The 23928-nt window shown below is 33.8% G+C and overlaps 1 protein-coding gene across 1 annotated transcript in view; it reads right to left on the bottom strand.

Moving 5' to 3' along the window:
* Positions 1–21292, bottom strand: part of LOC111033559 (ecdysone-induced protein 74EF) — a 114568-nt gene extending 93276 nt beyond the window's left edge. Inside the window, exon 1 of the mRNA XM_022314348.1 lies at positions 20880–21292. The gene's annotated coding sequence lies outside the window, so the exon portion shown is untranslated. The remainder of the gene's footprint in view (positions 1–20879) is intronic.
* Positions 21293–23928: the final 2636 nt, after the last annotated feature.

The raw sequence follows: 23928 nt of genomic DNA, 5'->3' as shown, positions 1-23928 counted from the left end.
TACACATCTCAACTTGTCAACCTAACCTAACTCGTCCGGCAGGTCATAATCGTAATATCATTACGCTATAATATTATCATGTTTCTATGTCGTGGCAGGTATGTTATAAGTACCTATAAAATATTCGTCAACGGTTTCGGATTGTTATATTGTATGTATTTAACTATCAGCCGCGATGCGAATTCGAGCGAGAACAAGTCCGCCCAACCATTTTGTTATTGGATCGATATTTTAATATTATTGTTTATTATAAATTTGGCGAACGACTCGAATTTTAAGTGCGCCACTATTCCGACATGGTTGAAAGTAAATATACGTCAAAAAACTCGAAAACATTTATATTGTTGCTGTCTGACGTGAGTGCAGACGATTATTGTGTACCTCAAACATGTATATTGTTATAGACATAAATTAAAATAATAATATAACGCGAGTACTGAGTAATATAATGCGAATAATCGCAGGAGAGTCAACACAGGTGATTGGGTTATTTGAGCTGTGAAACATTCATTATTTAGAAAACTATATTATAGAATATGGAGTGTATAGAGAATATTATCAATTCGGAAAAGTGCAATAAAGATTTTATACCGACTTTTCTTTATAACCCAGTGTAGTTTGTCGGTGAAGCGTGAACCCTCTATCGACTTTTGTGTAAAGCAACATTTGTGGTTCACTGTTCTTTCCTTTTTCACTATTAACTTGCAACACATATAAACACCATATTTTTACTTACAAGTTGGTAGATATATGAGAGGGGGGGGGGAGACACGTAAGAAAATGATAGTTCACTACTCAGCTCATCATGGCTCATCTCTACTTTAAATACCTATACCTAATTAATTAACTACTTTTCAATTTTATATTGAAGTACTCCAAAAAAATATGTTGATTAGGATTATGGATTTTAAAATGTATGCACTGTCGTTCAAACAGGTCGAAAAATTATAAAAAATATAGTTTCTTTTTTAAAAACGTTATTTTACAATGACATAAAATGCTATTTTCAAAAAAGGTAAACATTTTCGAAATAATGCGTGAATAAACACTTCAATTTCAACCACTCTGTATTATTAATGTGTGTGTGTAAGGGAGGTGTGTATGTACGTCAAAAGTCATAACTAGAACAGTTAAAACTTGCAATGATCGATAGGTAAGGAGTAGAAAAAAATCTTGATAATATTTTAGTGAAACGTTTTCAACCTGTGGCGGCACGAAGTTAGACATTGGAGTGCATCGTAGTATGCGCATGCAGCTTGCGGATGCAGCTATATGCTACATAATATTATGTGTGTGCGTGTGTGTGTAATGTGTATATCATTATTTTGACACAGGTATAACTGCTCGGGTGATAAATAATAATTAAGCTATTAACGATTATAGTATATTATATTTTTATAATCGCAACACCGATTTCCAGTGTTTTCTAATATACCTACGTAGATTGAAAAAAAAACGCTATAAATTACGATAGGTACCTACGATACGATTATTATTGTTGTTGTTATTATATTATTATTATTATTATTATTACTATGCCAGTCCGGTCGGTTTGGTTCTCTCTCTCCTTACTAGTATAGTACGGTTCTGCAGATGACAAGAAGTAGGTATTTAAAATCTATGGAACATAAATATTTTATTACATATACCTATAGTGCAATGTATACGAATAATTAAATAACTTAAAACAGACATAACATCGTAACGATCGTGCGAAAAATTGATCAATATAATATGATCAATTATTCATTTTTGCTTAGTCAACAACACAGGTGTAGAAAACAACCATTCCACGAATAACATTTATAATTAAATACATCATATTTGATTACAAAAAATCAAGGTATGCTAAATAAATACAATTATCGATTGTAATTATAAAGAAAAAACAAATATGTCTATTTAACGACGGTATAAAATACGAATGACGAATAATAATAATAGATAATAATTATTATTATTACATGATAAAAATTGTAATTTCGTTTGTACGTATGAAAAGTTTAAGTTTATAATAATAATTTATTGATATATATTAATGTATTATAATTTCTTATGGTTGAGTTCTGAATCCAATAATCGTTTCCAGATAATCACGTTGTGACATTTTGCCTGATTTCTATTCGTTCCAAGTTTTTTGTTACATATTCAATTCATTGGACATCATATCGACGGTCGTGTAAAAATATGTATTATTTTCGATAATAACTGCAATAAAAATCAAATATATGGTTTGCAAGCAACTTATTAATGTAAATGACAGTCCAGACGGCCGACGTCTTGAACGATTCGTGCTCAATTGCATTTAGTTTATGTGTTTTTCGATTGTATACCTATACAGAATTATAAGAACAAAGATATAATACTCTGCACTACTGGAAGTTTATTCAGTGCAACACATAATATGTTCCGAGTGAACGCAAACAGTCTTATGATTTTTAAGTACAAATATTTATGCATCTCTAACCGTCTATATACTTAATGTTATATTGTTATTCTGGTAGAATATTTATATTCATACATTGTGTTCATATAGTAACAGAATGAATAAACAAATATATATTGTGTATACAGACTTCCGGAAGAAAAAAAAAACTTTTGAACAACAAAGTAATTTAAAAAAGTCAAAATTGATGAAAACATAATGATTATAAAAGCATAATAAAGAAACGTTAATATTATATTTAATATTTGAATAAATTGTGCATAAAATATTTTTTTTAACAGATGAACAGTTTTAAATTAAACTTTATCAAAAACAATGCAAATTACATTCAGCATATTGAATAAGTTGTCCCGGTCGCGGTGAACGAACCTTTCAGAAAAGGGAACAGTAGTGTAAGTATATGTACACTTGTTACGATACCTGGGTATACGCCGTACCTGTTACATATGTACCTATATATTTATTATTATATGTATAACTTATGTATTATAAAATATGTGTAAAGGCGTACGGCGCGGTCCGTGTATTAAAATTCGTATCGGTTTCGGGTCGTATAATAAAGCAGATAATTATATAAAATATGTATTATTATGTTCGGTGCGAATCACATACAATAGGATATACGCGATAAGCACCTGCAACCCTTAACCACCTACCACGTATACAACCAACCGCGGTTGTCGCCCCCGTAAGTAGCTGGCACCACGGCACAACACTTTCCCGGGTTCGATAAACCTTACTTAATACTTATACAATATAATATTTGTAATTCTTTTATAATATTTTATTTGCCATCGATAACGACCGCGGCGATGACGTTGATCAATTGTCACTGGCGCAATACAATATATAATATGATGTACAGTTTATTTTAAATAAAAATTAATATTTTCGTCCGACCGAAATGGAAGGGGAGGGCAAACAAATAATAATTAACTGACAGAAAAACGAAACGCGCGGCAGGTACACCGAGCAATATAATATAAATATTATTAAAAAACATCCGCAGTATATAAGTGTTGGGTGCAGGGGAGACGCTGTATTCGTTTGTCTGTCAAGAGGGTGTATATTATGTAGTAGTCTCCGATAGTTGTAGTAGTAGCATAGTGCATATACATATATATATATATATATATATATATATATATATATATATTGTGTTGAGTAAGGGATGTCACAAGGTTCGACGACCCTCCCCGGCAAAGGGGGTGGCGGCGGCAGAGATCGTGGGCGCTCTGCGCTGTCGCGCCACCTGTGCACACCACTGTGCCAGACGGGCGCGGAAAGACGGTGGCGGCGGCGGTGAAGAAAATAATAATAACTACGATAAGCCATTGAACTTTTCGATGAGGCGGCACGGCGGTCGTGTGACCACAATACGAGTCGTTGCACAACCAGAGTTCGATATTATGTATAAATATTGTTATTATTATTAATATTATTTCCATAACCGTCGACGAGGGTGCATGTGTATAATGTAAGCGCGTATATTATATTATGCTGCACCGCCGTGAGTAGCTCTTTTGACGTTCGGCGGACCGTCGCAATTATACATTTTATAACAATAACGTGTATTATTATTGTATAAAAGTTACAGCGACTGCCTGCAACCGATTCACGCCGCAGTGAATCCGGCTCGAGTACCATAAAATAATATAATAAGAATAAGAATAATAATATTGGCGAATGTCTATCCCATAAAGCCGATCGGTTCCTCGTTTATAACAACTGCTTTTGAGATTTTCAACGTGCGTGGCAAATTAACGATGTATAATTATTTTTATAGAATCGTGCAGCATATAGGCACACCGTAGCATTAAATGTGTTGTTAACCTCATGGAACGATAGGCAACCTTGTGTTCAGAAGCTAGAATTTGCAGTCCTTACCGATCGATAGTTTTTGAAAATCAAACATATGGTATTATAACAACCGTATAAGTGGTATAATATACATAAAATATAAGCGTGGGTGTCCGAAAACCAAGTTTCGTGTGGTCTGTTGGGAAGTGGGCTTTCCATTTCGGCGTATAGAATGTTCTTGATTTTCCGAAAATTTCGCCACTGTCATTTATATACTTAATAATAGTAATAATAATGATATAATATATATTATACCTATCTATGTATCTGGTGTGAATAATAACAATAGAAGGCTGCATGTCCCTGAGTAGTCTTTCATTTAAAAATTCGGGCGACGTATAAAATCTGCAAGGTGTACGAAATTAAGATTAAAAAAAAACCACCGGTTACCTTAATACCTTTAAAAATATTTTACCAACTATGGCAATTGCATATTATACATAGTATACGTAGGCGTCGGGTTCTCTACTCAATTTCAAAATATTTTTCACTCCGCGTAAATGATAGGTAGTGAATGCGCATGCGGCGAAATTCGTCGTGTTTTGCTTGTCGAGAAACGCAAATATAAAATAAACTAAAAAAACCGGTGGACGAAAAGAAACCGAAGAAATATATTAATTTTTTCCTTAATAAAAAAAAAAAAAAACGAATAAAATTGATATTTTCGAAACGGATGACCCCAAAAGAAGGTCGCAGCCTTCGGCCGGATCACTTTCACGTCGACAAGGCCGTTCGGTGTCGGTGGCAGAGCGGTGAGAGGACGTGCGTGCGTGTGTGCGTGTGTGTGTACGCGTGTGTACACGTCCGTTGGTGTGTGTGGGTGACGGTCGTGAATATTCGTCAGATTCGGCGGCGGCGGCGGCACACACGCGAATTACCATACAGGGTGTCCCCCGCCGCCGCCGCGCGTGCGAAGATTCGTAATATATTATACGCGCCGAAGGCTCGCGAAAAACCGGCAGCTTGTGCGGGTACGGTTGCGGGTGAGTGTGCGTGAGGTGGTGGGGGGTAAGTGTATGGTGGTAGGGGGAGTTTGTCGAGGTCCGCGTCCTTGTCCGTTCAATGTCTATGCCGAAATTATACCTCCAAGCGCTCGCGAGACAATTTTTTTCCTATTCTAGAATATTATAAAGGTACCTATATCATATAATACCTCTATAATACGTCATGGTGTATACAATATACTCGTAGTATCGTTATTATTATAATTATTAATATCGTTATTGCGATTTTGTTTTATACTCTCTCCCTCCGTCCACCCTCGTCTTCGTATATGAATTCGAATTATTTTTTGTTTTCAAACAGCGGACGGGGACGACTTGTAATACACATTGTATATAAATATTTTGATATTACATACAATTACCTCAATGATCATTTTTGTACCTAACCGTATAATATAGGTTTTTAATTTTTCTTTTATTCCATAATCTATTTATTGTTATATCATACAATGTAAGGTTATTGTAAATGGTTTTTATTTGACGTGTTTTGTCTAGACCGGACGTCTACGGGATGACGATTTGCGTCCCTAACCTATAATTCATGTTAAATATTATTAAAGTTTTTAGTAAAAAACTACTAATGTAGCATCGATAATCGATATCATCAACACCATGTATATAAGTACGTCAATATAGAAACACAATAATCTCTGTGCCCCACAGATACAATTAATAATCGACGTTAAATATAAATATTATTATAATTTTTTTGGGTTTACAGTTTGTTCTTTCTTAGTTATTACAATTCCGTTTAACATTTACAATATTGTATACGTCCAATGTCCCATACAAATGACAATATGTATTGTTTTTCAGTATTTAGTTTTTCGGTTGTATTATCGGGTCATGGACTATTTTGTATTGGCGTATCGATATTATTACGAGACACTGCATATTCCGATCCGGATTTGATGGAACCAGATGGTTAAACAGCCACAGCTACGTCTACAAAACGTTAAAGTTTACGCTGCTAGTAGAGATCTGGATATTTCTTTACAAAATCCCAGGGCTAAAACCATGCTGGTCAAAACTCAAAGCTGATAAAAAATTTAGATTTTAGTTATATTTACGAACCACAGAGATATACATAAACGCTATTGGCTGATGATAACTACTCGTACCTATACATGTATATATAGTTACCTACTTAGCATAACAACGGTCCTCCCTAACAATAAAGAGGAGTGCTGTGCAGTCGGTTTATATTATCATAAAAGCACTTGCACAATTTGAAAGCCGTCTAAAAACTATGTTTGCGGATTGGCTGTGATACGGTTGACGAGGTATACAGAACACAAATCAGCAACATAGATAACAAAACGATGAGAGGACAAAAGGACAGAAGTCAATTTAAAATGTTTATAAAAAAAATGTTCATAATTCCAAGGACAGAACTCTTCTGAGTAAAAAGAAAACCGAAATACGGTTCGACGGTCTGAATATATAGCGCCTGTATAAAGTATAAAAAAATTATTGCTCATCTATAAACGCATGGTAATATTACACTCATCTTCCGTCTGATTAAAATTAACAGCACATATGAACAAACTGACATACATCTGTCTTGAAATATGACGTGTTTGGAATTTTGGATGAATTAGAAATAATTATTACTTTCAATTTTTTTTTTTACACATATATTTACACAGATTAGTTTTAAATAAACAGTTTTTTTTTTTAATCTTTGGCGGCGTTTTTTAGTTGATACGTCATGAGTCATGACGATTTCACCGTTTATGTAGTAAGTTGTTACTTACACATTAAAAGTAATATCGAAAACGAACATAATTTTTTGGTACTGTAAGATTACAGTAAAAAATAATATATTTATGCAATTTATGACCATGCGCTGTCGCGACCAACGTATATAATTGTCTTGATAATAGTGAGTGATTTATATAATATTGTCCTCGGCGACGACGACGACGACGATGCGTTACACCGGCGGTAATAAATCATACATTATACATCGGGTATAGTATACTTACTCTGTATCTAATAGGTATTAGATACTCAAGAACCATAGGTGAGGTTAGGTTAAGTATAGACCATAATGTGTAGGTTAAGCACTATTATGCACAGACCTGCGCACAGACATATCGCAGGCAGGATTGTGGTAGGAAGGTAGAAACTTCGCGAATAAAATCATATCAAACGGTCATGAGAATACATTATTAGTAAGTAATACTAGTAAGTATAGTATAAAGAGTTTTGAGATATTTGAGGCATGAATATAAAATTCATGTATGTACATATTTAAATTAACCTTGTACATAAATAAACACAACTAAATCGTCGGATAAATTAATTTCATTGACTCGAATCAAAATCACTGTAGTTCAAAACCATATTCTATAAACACTGAAAAACAAACATAAAATGATGAATAAATTTTCCTGTTTTTAAAATCCTAATATGCTAATATAAGTACGTTCCCTCTATAATTATATAGCGAGACAATCATGTGTGATTTCGTTGTTGAAAATCTCAAATATTGAACGTCTCTCTGTGGAGGCCTTCGTGTAGACATTGTCAATCGTCCGGAAAATTCCAAAAATGATTAAAATATGACCGCGTTATTATGTTAATTAATTCATTATTAACCGAGATTCCGATGTACGATTCGATAGAATCGCTGGCGGCGGAGCGTCCTCGTCTTCGCGGATGCCGTGTCCCCAGCCGTGGTTCAGCCCGATTGAACGTCTCGTCCGAGACCCACATTTTTCATCTTTCGGGCTGCGCCGACGAGTACTCGATCAACCGTTTGACGATTATAATCGATGAATTTTTTATAAGATATATACATAAAAACTACATAAACAATAATAATCTTTCGCGATTTTCGACCGTCAATTACGGTATATGTGTTTACTGTATTCCGACGCTGCGGTGGTTAGAGATGCCGCAGAGGCCGCGCCAACGAAACCGACCGCGGAGACGAAAACATAAATGCATAAAAAATTAACAAAAACGAAAGCGATCGTCGCAACGGTACATTTGTTTGTAAAAAAAATAAAAAACCAGAGAAGCGAATTTTCCGTCAGCCGCACTGCAGTTGTGCGCGCGAGTGCGAGTAAAAGGAAAGGTGTATAATATAATATATATATATATATATATATATATTTATATACGTGTATACCTGAGACTGTTGTGCCGAACCGAAAACAAAATCGTGTCGAAGGTGAAAGTACCTATACGTATACGCACCGGACAACTGTTTTTCGATTATATATTTTCGCGTTTCTCTTTTTTTTACCGTTTTTTATTATTATTATTATTATTATTATTATTATTATTTATACTCACCGCGGACGCGCACACGGTTTACCATCGAACAGGTGTGTTGATATAATACTGTCCGTTGATAATATTATGTTTTTACAAAAAAAAAAAAATATCTTTACAATACATAAACAAATAGGGTATCCACCTGGTACAAAAGGTTTTCGCGACAAATTGTAATAATATGTTACGTATAATACGAAGTCCATAGAAAACACACGTGATATAATGACGGGGGACAGGACTTGACTGGTTCGTGGCGGAGTGTAGCAATGTAATAATAATATGGCGTGTATATGCGTTTTCCCGTCGTCACATAATATTTTATCATGATATTATAGGCGAATATACCTGCTTCACGTTACAGACTTACTACCCCCGACCACGTATACGTTTTATACCGGGTGAAGGGACGTACTCGGTATCCGTGGATGTGACCTGTGTGACGTGAACTGAGGTGACGGTATGAAAGGGGTGGTGGTGGTGTTGGTGGACGTATCCTGGTGGAGATATCAGCTCGTATCTAGGTCACCTAATTCGCAACCATTATACTATATTATCCGGACATCTTCTTCGCGTATACGACTTATACATAATCAAATATATATATATATATACATAGCCATATATAGGTATGCCTTACGCCCGTACGTGTTTTTCGGAGCACGCGAATCGGGTCAAGTCGATATATAATACAGTACCACCGCGCTTGCTGTGTATATAAAGTCTCCGGGAACTGCACCCTCACACACACACACTCACACACATAGGGTTTTTATTACACGTTTACGCGGGCTTACACTCGTGTAATATTGTATATATGTATAGGTACCTACGATAAATTCACCACATATATATCATATATATATAGGTATAATAAACACGCGTGTCCGACGGAGACTGAAAAAAGTATACAGAGTTCAGTGTAGATAATATTATGTGTGTGTCTATATGTGTGTAATAACGACCCGGTACAGAGACCCCATCCCCCGGACCGTCGCGATGATAATAATAGTACCAAATACATAATGATATAAATCTATAGTAATAATCTTTATAAAAACTCGTATATTACGACTGCACGAGTAATTTTATATATAGTACAAAACGGGCTACGTGTATATAATAATATACGGGCTACAGAATATTAACGCTATATACCCATGTATACACAATATTGCGCACTATACATTAAAATATAATATTAACATTATAATATTATACAAACACGACCCACACACATACGCGCCGTCGTCCGGCGATATGTTGCGTGTACATAATAATAATAATAATATAGCCTCAAAATTCAAGGTGTATGTGAAGGTGACGCTCGTTGAACAGACACCGCCGCCGCCATGAACGCGCCGAAGGTTGTCGTCGTCCGAACAATGTCATTAGCATTAGATGGTAATTCGATTAAAGTAGCGTTGTTTTATTTTACACGACGTGTATATCTATATATTATATAACGCACACAAAATTTTCTTCTTTAAAATACATAATGTCTTAAGGCCTCTTTTAAGATCTAAACTGTAACCAACTTACGAACTTGAGATGTACAACAAGTCAATAATCTGGTTATTCTGGTTATCCTTATCCTGGAATCCAACTTTGGGGCACTGACAAGCCGTCCAATACGAAAACCTTGCATGCTTTCCAATGTGTGTGTATCCGTCAGACAACCTCTGCCCTTTAGTAAAACAAATGACAAAACCTCCACCCAGACCTAAGGCTGCCTACACTCACCGAACTGGCCAAATCTCATTTTCCGTCAAATTTTATTCAAATCTAAACACTAACACCAATGCTGTAATCAAACAGTTATCTTCCATGTATTTTCTTGAATGCATTAAAGGCGACGGCTCAGGGACCTTTAATACTAGTTGAGTGGCAGTACTGGACTTGCCTTACCGTTCAAGTTATGTTTCAATTTGTCACTGTCTATTAGTCTTCTTGTTGTCTTACTTTTATGTAGATTGTAAATAATTTATATTCTAATAATACATCGGTAATATTTTAATCGAGAGTCTATGAGATAATTTAATTTCATCGTCCATATACCGCCTACGATTGTGTATTTTATACTTCGGGTTATCACAAAAGAGATGGTTTTATGCATTAATGTTCGGCGTTATTATGATGTGCGTGCGTGAATCGCTTGTACATATTTCACGCCTCCGTTGTGTTCAATTATGATAATATTATAATATATATCATACAGGTGTCAGTGCAAGTATATAACATACGCCCACTCACCCATCCCCCCGGCGTGGTCGTGTATCCGCAAGTACCCACCGTCAAAATTTTTACGCCCGAAACGCGTGCAGTAATTATTATTATTTCTTAAAACGCAAAACAGTCACAAAAGCGCCTTGTTTGATACACGTGCACTTGCTGATGTATTATTATTTCGGCGAGGGAGTTGTGCGCGGGGTGAAAGCTATCTACACGATTTATAGGGTGTTCACTGCCCCCGAGACATTCGTAAACATTATCATAAAAGCTGCGACTGTCTTACCAACGGACAGATAATGACGAAATTCTATGCATGATTGAAATGCGTTTTGCACTCTTACTGGTCAATAAATTATCATGTATATGTGAGCGGGGGGATGGAGTAGGAGGAACTAAAAATACAATTTCAGAGGAGAGGGGGTTGAACCCGGAAAACCGCCGCTTTGAGTTGAATGACGAAATAATAAAAAGTATATAATATTATATTGTATTATTCGAGTGAAAACAATTTTCGAGGTTCGCGTATGGTTCAAAAGTCATTACCCTATAAGAAATCGTATACAGCTGTAATATACACCATAATAATAATGTAGGTGGGTGGTACGTATAATAATTTTAAAGCATGAAAATGACGATTGTCCGGGATTCGGCATTGTTGTAATAAGAAAAACATCGATCGATTTTGGTGAGCGGAATTAAGTTTTTCCGTTCGGTCGCCGAACGAATTTAATAATGCTTCTATAAACAATACGCGTATATTCTTTAAAACCACCTATTCCAAGACTACCTCCTATACCGGTTGATTCGTTTATCGTAAGACATCCAGAAACCAAAACTGGTAAAGTTTTTTGAAATTTATTCCAAAGCAGAATATTTTAGAGAATACTTCAGTATAAAAATTTGAATTTTGGATGAGTAGCTTATGAATATTATTAGTGTTTAAAGTTTAGATGGATTTGAAATTTATATGTCAAAAATCATTTAAAAGAGTAAAAAATTAAAAAAATTAGTAAAAATGTTGTTTTGTAACGACTTAAAAGTTAAAAGTATAAAAAAAATATTTTCAAAAACAATGGATCACAAAGCATAGTATAAACATATACACGTATTGTCTATTTTTGGTGACATTAATCCATCAAATAAATACGATTAGAATTAAAATTAAAAAAAATATAATATTTAAATGTATACGAAAATTGGATTCGTTCAATGTGAAAGCGCAAGTCTTCGTCTTTGCTGTAGCTAACAAAATTCTGGTTACGGACGAGTTTTAATTGCATTTCGTACACTTTCGTTTTTACTCTCGTCCGCGTGTTTTTCATCGTCTCCGTGAGATATATATAAATATATGTATGCCCTATCTACCCGGCACCTGCAATCGCTATAATGTGAACTGTTTTGTTTTTATTTTTGCTTATTATTGTTTTGAGAAAAAACAGCTTTAATTGCTAATAATTAAACACTCGCACAATCGTCGTTGCAGTCGTTGATAACAATATATATTATGTATGCATGTATGTATTACGCGAAACGTATTATACGAGCGCATAACAGTATTATTAATATTTTAAAATTACTGTAGGTACCGCACATGATAATAATATGCATTATTATATGCACCCACCCATCGAAATACTGCATAATGAATAATGATACATTTTTCCTGTGCAACGCAGTCTGCAATTTACGAGTGATGGTATGGTTTTAAAGTCATCGCAATAATGGTCACGCAAGTGCATTTACAGTTTCGACTTTAAATTTTTATGGAAACGTAATATTTATCAATCGTACCACGTGACTGAATATAATATGTACATATTATACGCATATGCACCAAAATACAGTGATCTGGGCTCTCGTTTATGGGCTCTTGTCTTCCACACAACACGAGTATACGCATACTCGAATATATTTTATTTTCGGTCGTACGAAATACTATTTCGATTATCGTACATTTTATTATCACCGTGTAACAAATACGCGGGGGCGGACGTGTGGCATTAACTGTAGTCGAGAGTCCAACGTAGTGCACGGATATCGTAATAAAGTTTAGTTTGGAAAAGGGATTTATTTTTTACTTTGACACCACAAAAATGTACTGTTGACCGTATTTCATAATAATATTATGCTCAACGTGTTATACATTGCAGTGTGCCATCGGCAAAGAATAAAACGATATATCCACGGTGTTGTCATGACGAATACCATGTGTCACGCGACGCCCACCGCATGCAAATATTTATTTATTTTTGCCAATATTGTTTTGTAATTGGCAGCTCGTTTTAGTTATCTTATTTTCGATAAGTCGGAACTATTCCGAGATCGGAAGTTTTCAAAACAGAGTCAATCTTCATTTTTCGTAAAGTAAAAGGTGAACGGCCGACCATATCACTGCAGATTAGCATACGCACTACAGGTACTTCAGGCACTATAATAAAATATATTACACACCGATATTGTATCACGTGATTTAATAATAATATATATATATATAATAATAGAATGATATCGTCGTAGCTAGCTGTCGACTTGTATAATAATATAATATCATAACAACAGCCGATAACATTTAAATATATGATGTTCATTGTTCATTTTACGCCCCTGCTCTAATTATTCGCACTGCTTTTACAGAATGAATCTTCAAGCGTACTGAACCCAATTTTTAATTTAAAAATGCAATTATACATAACTAAACATTTATTCAAATTCTGATTTTTAATTTCTACTCAAAGACCATAATTCCAAATTCTTAGGATTTTTGTTTGAGGAGTATTTTGTGCCGATTCAAACTTCTGTTTTTCAAATGAGAACCACCATTTTGAATGTAAATTATGTGGATAATGTTTTTAAAAACGTTAGAGTACCTAATTCGAATTTCGAACGAGTAACTGTTTTCAGTAAATAAAATATTTATTCTAAGGATACTGTCTAGTCTTTGAAAATGATTTTCCAAGTTTTTGAATGCATCGATATATTCTTAGATTATCCAGAATGTTTAAGACTGTTGATATATTATAACGTGATACGCAGCCAAGGGATATACTTCCGAATTAATTGTTCAATATCATATGCTATCGTAAACGAAACTCGTATATTTGCTGCTGTGTGACGATCAATCTTCAGTTTGTATATTAGAAATCCGTTTCAATAAATTTCGACAAGAAACCAGACGTTCGTTTACCGATGATAAGACTATCGAAACAAAACAAAAACCGCTCAATAAACGCTGTCGACCATATCGTCGCAGCGGCTTTCTCGACTGGTACAATTTATTATACAAAATAATTATAATGTATATGTTGCAGCGGTGTCAATATGAAAATAATAATAATATATATTATCGTTGAGCGCTGAATGTTTTCGTAAACCACTCATACTGTAAGAAGGCAATTAGCATGTACCTATGTACAAAGTGTTCAATCATTTTAACCCAATGTTGAGAATATAATAATATTTTTCGATTCCAAACGCTCCGATGTTGGCTGGTAAAAGGGGAAAAATATTTGTTTACTCTCTCTGTAATGTTTAGGTTTTTATTTTCGAAGGCAACACACGACACGACCGTATAGGTGCAATGACATATTAATATAATAATATCATATTTTTATAAGACGCTGCAGTAGAAGTATATTATGTGTATATAGTATATAATAATATAGTAATAACAGTAGATAGGTAGTCGTTGTAAGGTGACATTCGGGTTTATTTTATGGTTTTATTTAGTATCTATATGTATGAAATAGTAATACTATATATATTATTAGCAACAGTAATTTATCCGTTTAATGTGCACGTGAGTTATAAATCTTTGTATACTTACTATTGTCGACTTTACTTTAATATATTATATATTGGATATACTTTACAGTCTTTACACGCTTTATTATTGTATTAATAATGATACTCGTATAATAACGATTGATTAAGGTTAAAATAAATAAATTATGTTTGGAAAATGAAAACAAGTTTAATATTTATAGTAAATATAAATGAAATTAGCGGGGCCGATGAGGTTTTGATTCTTCGCTTGATTTCCGCGAAAAAACACTCTCACAATCGATGCCCGCGTACCACCAGCGCGGCGTGACTTATAATATAAACGTTGTTTTCAAAGTCGAAAACATTGATTTAGAATATTAGTGTAGGTACCTACTATCTAGAATTCTAGACTATCTACTATCTAGTCAATGAAATAACCCGACCATATTATATTATTATTTTGGTATATTAAATTAGTGCAAACTGTGAAATTTATGAGACACAAAAAATGTATGTAGATACTAGGTACGGTACATCACTAAACAAATTGTCGAAATCAAAAAATGTCATGTTTTTTTGGTGGTGAACGAAACGTTGCAGTTTTTTCGCCTAAAAAGAAAGAACGGCGACGAGAATACGAAGAAGAAGACGAAGAAAAATCGCACAATGAACCGGCAAATACACGGTTGTGGAGAATATATATTATTATTATTACTATATACCTGCTTATTTTTATATATATATATATCAACGACGTTCCCGGTGGTTCTGCATAGCGGTGAGCCAACTTTCACTCTACAACGCCATCTCGTTAAATCGGCATTTTTAACGGTGTTATTAGCGTTTTCGCTTTCACGTCTTTCGAGAGAATTAAATAACACGCGCGCGAGTCCGCGACGGAGACCGATCCATCGGCAGCTACATAGCGGTCCGCCGATGCCGCCAACTCTTTCTCCTCGCCACGCGTGTGCTCTCCCGCCCGTTCACCGTTATAGATCGTTGTGTCGATTATATAAAAAGAAAACGCGTTTACACGGCTGCGGGTGTACAACAGGTGTTGTAAATTGTGGTAGGCACGTACGAAGAAAAGCGACGAGACGAAAACGGCGTGTGAAAAATCGGTAAAACGGTAAAAAAAAACTAACGAAAAACGAGAGTTTGGATTGCTTTGTATTGGTAATGTGTGTAATGTGTATATTGTTACACATAGTAAACAACAGCCACCATACCTATGCGTATTTATTATTAGGTACAATATTTTTATTCAAATTCGTTGCTGTTTAACTTTGTACATTGCGATGTAGTTTTTTATACGTCTTGTCCTTCATTCAATTATATTATATACTATTGTAAAAATAATATGCTGGAACGTCTTGGTACTTATAATATTGAGGCTCTGTTATTTTTAATACTAGGAATGGACTGGATTTTTTTTATCGATCTATGGCGCCTATTTTCGATCGGGATTGGATGGGTTTGGAGGACATTACGTGGTTGCGCACCGTCTCTGTGTCCGTGTTGTCGATTAGATATGAGCACTATAAATCATTTTGCAATCGCCAAGAGCATATTTTTTCTGCGCATGTTCCATAAAGCCGTTTTAAGATCTTAGTGACATATTAAAATAGTGCAGTAAAAAAGAAATTATCAATTTCTAGCGGCAACCGAAACTTTTGATTAGATAAATTAATATTGTATTCGGGGAACACTTCAATTTACTGTTGAATACCTACTTACGAATGTTTAAGATAAAAATTCAAAACACATGTAATAAGCTTACAGTGTGTAACTACATGTAAAAGTATTATTATAATAATAATGATTTTAGAGTGAATGCCAAACATTTATCCACTTAATTGATTTTAATAATATTTTAATTAGAACCACAATTTTATAATTTACTTAGGTATGCAACAAATTATAACTTTACGAGTATTTTGTGTTTGATTTATCATGATAGCAATATTAGTGGTTTAATAAAGTGCTATGTACCTACAAATTATTTTTTTCACATTATGATGTTATTTTACTTTAATTGATTTGATTATCACTCTGAATATGTTTATATAAATAAATATCATCGACGTCGATATTTATATCCAATTACTTATATGGGTAAATGAATATCTACCTAATATTGGCATGTGTTTTGGGTTAATATAATATCAACAAAAGAGTGCATTTTCAATATAGGGTTTTTTTTTCATAACTACGAGTTAACTTTTGTGATAGTTCAAGACGATATACAACCGTTTCAAAATAATAAATAATGAGGGAAATCGCGTGTGCTTAGCGTTTAGACAAGTTCGTGTCTTCGCAAATGTATATAATATAAAAGGTAGGCGGATAAGTCATTCGTGATACTTTCACGCGCACGACATACTATGTATTTAAAGAAGAAGCGACAATTGATCTCGATGTATAGAACATTTGAACATATAAGCATATTAATCGTAAAACAAAGTAGAGTAAAAGCATTAAACGCAGACATTCAGCTGGTAATAAATTGTTGGAAAAAATAATTTTCAATTCAAATTTTGAAAAATTGCGTTGGAGTGTATAATTTTAGAATTAACTTAGATTCATGTGGCATAAGTGTTTGAAGTTGTACCGTTTACAAATAAAACTTGAAAAATTTTGCACCAAGCACAATAAATATGACTTAAAAAATGTACTCACGTAACTCGATTATTGCTCTAGTATAACTTTTAAAACTTTTATATAATGACTTAAGTCTTGAGAAATAACTTTTGTTTCAATAATAATAACGATGGGGTATTGTTTATATTGTATTGCATATTATATATAAGTTACACAAAAAATGCTAATTAATTAATATTGTTTTCATTAATAAACATCAGAAATCAATTGAATTTACTAGATTGTAATTTAATGGACAGAAATCAAATCCTCTAGTCAAATTTTACGGTTGAGCTACCCAACACCAAACACTGTACCGTGTCATATATAATATTTATATGGAACATAATATTACACCTATATAAGGATTGATTTATTTATGAACGAAAAGTCCACGTCGTATTTCTGTGAAAACTGTCACGTCATGGTGTTCAATATCAGTTTTCTTGGAAATTCGACAGCGAGACAAACAGAAATAGAAACTACTATATAAATATAAGAGAATTAAAACAAAAAATCGGTTAATTAAAAATAATGTTTTACCACCCTCTCAAAGACAGCGTATTGTACTTTTGCAGAGAACTATTTCTTTATATTATACCATAGTGACTAAACGTAAGGACTGTATACTTTTATCAAACGACGTCTCTCGTATTGTTTGCTCGCCAAAGTTAATCAACCACATTTGCATTGAGCACCCTTCAATTCTATAACAATTGACGCCATTAGCGTAAGAGGTAATTTTCTACGGTATAATTACCTATACATGATAGTATTATACACCTGTGCGCTGTATGTATTTAATTTTAAGACGACAAAATAAAAACCTCGGGTCATACTTATTTCTTGGTTTTTATATTCCACTTGTATCACCTTGATAGTTGCGTGCGGTCTCTAGGCCACTGTTTCTCGATCCGTAAGTGAACCAGCGTGCACCGTAAACTGTTCCGCAATTTCACCAAGTTTTCAATATACGTCATCGAAGGTGAGCGTATGCCTATAGATCATCTATGGGATCGCGTTATTATAATAATAATGTGACGTTTGAATTTCAACAACGAAAAAAGTGACACAAAAAATGTAAGAAACGACAACAGTTTGAGAAAAATAATTAAAGAAATCGTTCTAAACACACCAGGAGATAAACAACTATAGACTATGCACTAATACCACTTTTTGTGTTTCTACCACGTAAAGAAAATCTTTGTGTGAAATGCATAATATACTAATAGTGGTGGTATGAAGTGACCAAAATATAGTAGTTTATGGACATGGTGGAAGTGATAACGGAAATAATATAAGTCTCAAATATTTTCGGCAATGAAATCGTTTTTATTGTCAATCGCGATTTCACCTACTACACCAAAGGTGGACAACATCATCTTGTAATGACTCGGAGGTCAAGTTGAATAGAATTTTCAACAGCTATAAGGTCGTGGCGTCTGATGTGGTCGGCATATACTATAAAAGTGCATCGTATTATGTTTCATGTATCGAACCGCTACTAGATGGCGTTTTTATTGGTAAATATTATTTTATTTTGAAAAAAGTTCAAATAAAAGATTTTTCGGATTCGACAACACGTTTCACCCCTTAATACATAAAAATAGATCAGATTATACAACCAAAAACCAAAGCATCGAGAGTGTATTTTCATCAAATGATCAATTCGTGACATCGTTTAATCAGCTAATTGGAGAAAAATAAGGCACACATAATTCGATACAGAGCAAGGTCTCGTATCCATCAAGGTCGACGGAATGAGAATATCAAAAAGGCTCTACACAGTGAAACGATTATAAGGTATATTGTTTTCAAAACATGATATTTGTGGTGAAAACTGCAAAGTTTTTATTTTGCGCCTCCCCCTCAATAAATACAATTTATACAATTTTAAAAACTGTATATTATAAGTGTGTCATGTATCTTCGTAACACGTTCAAGGCCCAACATATATGAAAGATTGAATATTTCGAATCCATTTTGATGTCACGTTCTGTGAAAATCGAATTGTTTTCACAAACATTGGCAAAGATAGAATGATAACAAAACACGCGGGATATAGAAAACTGTATCGGTCTACATTACGCGAAAACATCGATAATGCATTGTTACGACCTTGACACTAAAAACTAAACCCACGTTGGTCAAACACTGCCGTTTTCGAGTTCTTAACGAATCTTTATAAAGATTACTATACATGTTATATATTATTATTTTATACCATATTATTATACCAACATAAACATTCGTGTTTGATTATAATAGTAATTATTACCAATGCGTGGTATATTGTGTGCCTATATATGTATATAATGGGCATAGTATCGCGTATTGTTTGTATATTTTTTTTTCTGTTCACACTCTCGAACCCATATAATAAGAGATAGACTATCTATCAATGATAAAAATGTAAAAATTGTATACCGATGGTGGCAATCAAGGTAATGTTCAAGGTAGAACTCGAGTTATCATCAAGGCGACCATTCCTTCCGCGTTGCTAAACCTTGTGAAACTCGCTTGGAGGTGGAGCGGTGGTATAGGTACGCGGTGCCGCTTTTTTATGTACTCGAATAAAATACATAGGTACCTACACACACGTCCAAGTGCGTGACTCAAATATCCACTCTTCGAGTATATGATTGTATATCAATTCGATTAATATTGTGCACTGAAAACTAGTTGTTGTTTACATCGGTGACGTCACGGATCCTTTTTCTATCATCCAAATCTCATGGAGCACACGAATAACCCCCAAGGACATGGATATTTTGGAGACCACCTTGGGGTGCGAATTCGCTTAGTTGATCTGCTAACAGTGTATTTGTCTCACACACTTATGTACGTCTTAAGGTCTCGGACAGTGGAAGTTCAAGGCACCATCAGCACGAAGGCGAACCGCGATCGCAATATGCGATATACATAAGACAACTGTTTTGCGAGGGAAAATTATTATATAAGAATAATGGTTTACCGTGCTCAAGGACGGCCGCTGCCAACAAAAAATTATTTGTTTTTATTTTGTTTTTTTGGCTATCAGCTAAAAACAACAAACTTTTAACTTCGAACTTAAAAAAAATAAACAATTTAGAGTGAAAAAACGAATTTAACTACTCCCGAGTACGACCGAGTCCATTCACGTTCAGTTCTTATCATAAACGCGTGCGCGTGACTGCGTGAGGGAAACGCGCCGTTGTCGTTATCAAACAGCTTAATTAATATTTGCACTAATGACTCGAACGTATTCATAAAATCAACTGAATGGTATTATATTCATGTGACCGACAGACACACATACACATACGACATACACACAAATGCATACACTTACACCATAATTATCTACATTTTCAAAGGTTATTGACTCGTCGGATTTTACCGGGCCAAGACACGACAACGAGGTATTAAAAGCTTATTACTACGTTTCCCGAGATTTTGACCCCTCGGTGGCACTATCATTATCGGTTCAAACGGTCAGCATTTTTCCTCCTCAAATATTTCGTTTAATTTTATATAATCATAGTTTACAGAGAAATATAGAATTAATTAACTTTCGTCACTTTATGCACTATAATTATTTTTACTTTCAAAATATAACCGAGCTAAGACCTGCTATAATGCATACAATAATATGAACAATCGAAACTTACTCAGATAATAGATCCGGTTAATGTGCGAAGAATCAGAGATTGTTGTATCCAAACGGCAGAGTCGTGTAGCGAGCACAATTAAAAAATACAATATTATTTAAATATATAGGTAAAAATAAAAAACAGCACTGCGGTGAAGTTCAAAAGCACAGAAAAACGCACGTTATAATAAAATATAAATTAAGAATTAAAAACACTGTATGGTAAAAATGTATAATAATATAATAATATGAAAAAATATATATTTTTTATAAAGAGTAGTATAGGGAAAAAATAAAAATAACAATAATATAATTATAATTAAACGGTTAACAATATTTCGTCGGAACCGTTCGAGTACGCGATAAGCGAACGAGTGGTAAGTCGTAGTCGGACACGGTGCGCACACGGAGCGATCACTGTGATATGAAAACGCGGTCGTGCGGTGGCTCGGCGACGGCGGTGGTACTTCGTGAGCGACGGGGGAATCGACTGGTCGAGAGGGGCCGACGAAGGCCGGCAATGGACGAACGCCACTACCTTCTATTTATTTATTTTTTTACTTTTCCGTTTCTCTCTACTCCTCCGCACGGTGACGCTCTTCTAATTCATTATTATTATTATTATCATCAATATTTTATTTTCGTTGTATACCGCTGTGCTTTTTCAATAACTGAAAAAAAATGCTCTTGTTTATCGCCGACGAGAGTGGAATACGCTTTTCTCTCTCTCTCTATTCGTTCTCCTTCATACCTACCTGGCTAATTACTACCCACGTTTTTCACACTAAATTTCTCATCGATACCAAAACAATCCGCGTCAGAGAAAAGCAACCACCCAGCCTAATATAATAGAAAAATGTTTTGTTTTGATTTAGTGGGTGCTTAGAGTGCAGTCTGTGTGTATGGCAGTCGGAATCGACGCGTTTTTAGTACATATTAAACTTGCAGGAAAATCTCTGACGCCTCTTGAAGAAGTCAGATTTACTTAATTTTTTGTATATGAAAAATTAAGACTTTACACAGAATGCATTAGACTCACATTTTTAAGGGTGTATTATATTATTATTATTATATTCAGCTGTTGTAATAAATGTCTTAAATAATCACACGTCTTAGAGCATTATGGATTATATTATTTTGGTGTTAAAGTTAATTTAAAAATTGGAGTCAAATGAGACCGAAATATATATTTTCTTTTTAAATTAAAAAAATAATTATCTAAATTTTACTATTCTTAGAGATGTGATCGTTTTTCCTGCAAAGTCGTTTTTGATTGTTGAAATAGATTGATTTTTAGGATGGCTTATTGTGGTATTTCCGTCGTGAAACATAACTAAAAATTCCCTGAATTTTTACTGCTCAATAAACGGCCACCCTCTTAAGTCCATTCAAATACATCATAAGAATTTAAATAACTTATACAAATAATGTTCACTCTCCGCTTAAATGATTAGAATCACTATTTATTTTAAAAGCGTTTTTTTTTTGGAAACAAGTTAAATAATATTGTTAAAATGTAAAAACTAAACATAAAGTTATACTGGAACAATAACAATTATTGTTATTTTAAGTTAATAAATTTGCTTTTAATATTTTAATATAACTTCATTATCTATTAAAATTTGAAATGTCCTTTTAAATATTTGGAAGGTCTAAATCAGTAAAATTACGAGTTAGTATTACATCTTCCCTGAATCATCAAGATGCTTATCAGTGTATGACATATTATACATTTATACAATAAATATTAATAGGTACTTACGTATTACCTACATTACATTTAATGCAATCCTCTATTTACTACCATATAATAATTTTTGAAATAGGTACTTTTTTTAACATGTTTTGATTTATTAAATTATTATTTATTATTGAGGGGGGATTTTTGTGCATAGCAAAATCCATAAAAAGTAATTTTTAAAACTATTTCGATATTAGGCAACGATGTTTCTAAAATCAATATGATGATGTTTTTTTATGATGGTTGAATCATTGTGTAATGAACATAATTATGTTTTGCCTTCGGATGGAAAACACAATGATGGCCAAAAATGTTTTATATTGTATTATTACTTCTTCAAAGTCTAAATCAAAAATTGTATATAACAAATTTGACATCATCAAGAATAAATAAATAATTATTGTAATATTTAATTTGTCTGAATAGGTAGGTAGTTTAAATATGGCCGCCCCTCAAAAGCTGGCGTCTTGTAGAAATGTGCACCTTTTGCACCCATGTTAATCCGGCCATGAACATTATAGTTACAACGTACATTCGATACCGTATAAGTATAGGTATACCAGTATACCGTATATTATATTATAATTCATCGCTTAAACGTACTATAACGCAATTAATAAGTGCTTGTTTTCGTTAAATAGTTTTGTATTTAATAGCAATGTCTATCATAATATTATAAATTACAATATTACCTATATTACCTATATTTTTTATTGTTTTTATAAGTATGCGTGTGTAGTGCGTGTGGCGTCGGGTGGGAGTGAGTTATGGCGCCCGGAGCCCTTGACATTGTCGTGCCTGAATTGCCTAATCGGAACGCCGGCCAAAGAATCGGTTTCGACTAAACGGCTAGTAAACGCACGCCTCGGTAATACTATATTTAAATATTATTTTTGAGAAATTTTTTTTAATGTTCACTGTTTTTCGATTTTTAATACGTTTTAAAGATCTTCGTTTCTTCTTCCTATCATTGGAATCAGTTTCATTGTTTTAATAATTCAAACAAAATATAAAATATTATATTGTACAGGTAGTAATAGGTAATTATAATTTATTATTGATACACGGACTACGCACTCTACAGCGTCCTATTTGTAGCCGATTAAAATTCCGAACCCTTTGCCACTCGACGTGCCCTTTTCGATCGATTGATAATTATTATTATCAATTAATAAATGAATCGTAGTACGGTAACGACCATATTAAAATGTTTTATATACCTACCTAGTATTTTCGACCGATAACGGGTAGTCAATAAATATTATTTTAATATACAATATACACATACATGACTGGTCATTTTCGCTTTATTGTAAACCAATTACAC

This window comes from Myzus persicae, unplaced genomic scaffold (genome assembly GCF_001856785.1).
Source record: "Myzus persicae strain clone G006 unplaced genomic scaffold, MPER_G0061.0, whole genome shotgun sequence".
NCBI lineage: Eukaryota > Metazoa > Arthropoda > Insecta > Hemiptera > Aphididae > Myzus > Myzus persicae.
This window is presented reverse-complemented; position numbering and strand designations above follow the sequence as displayed.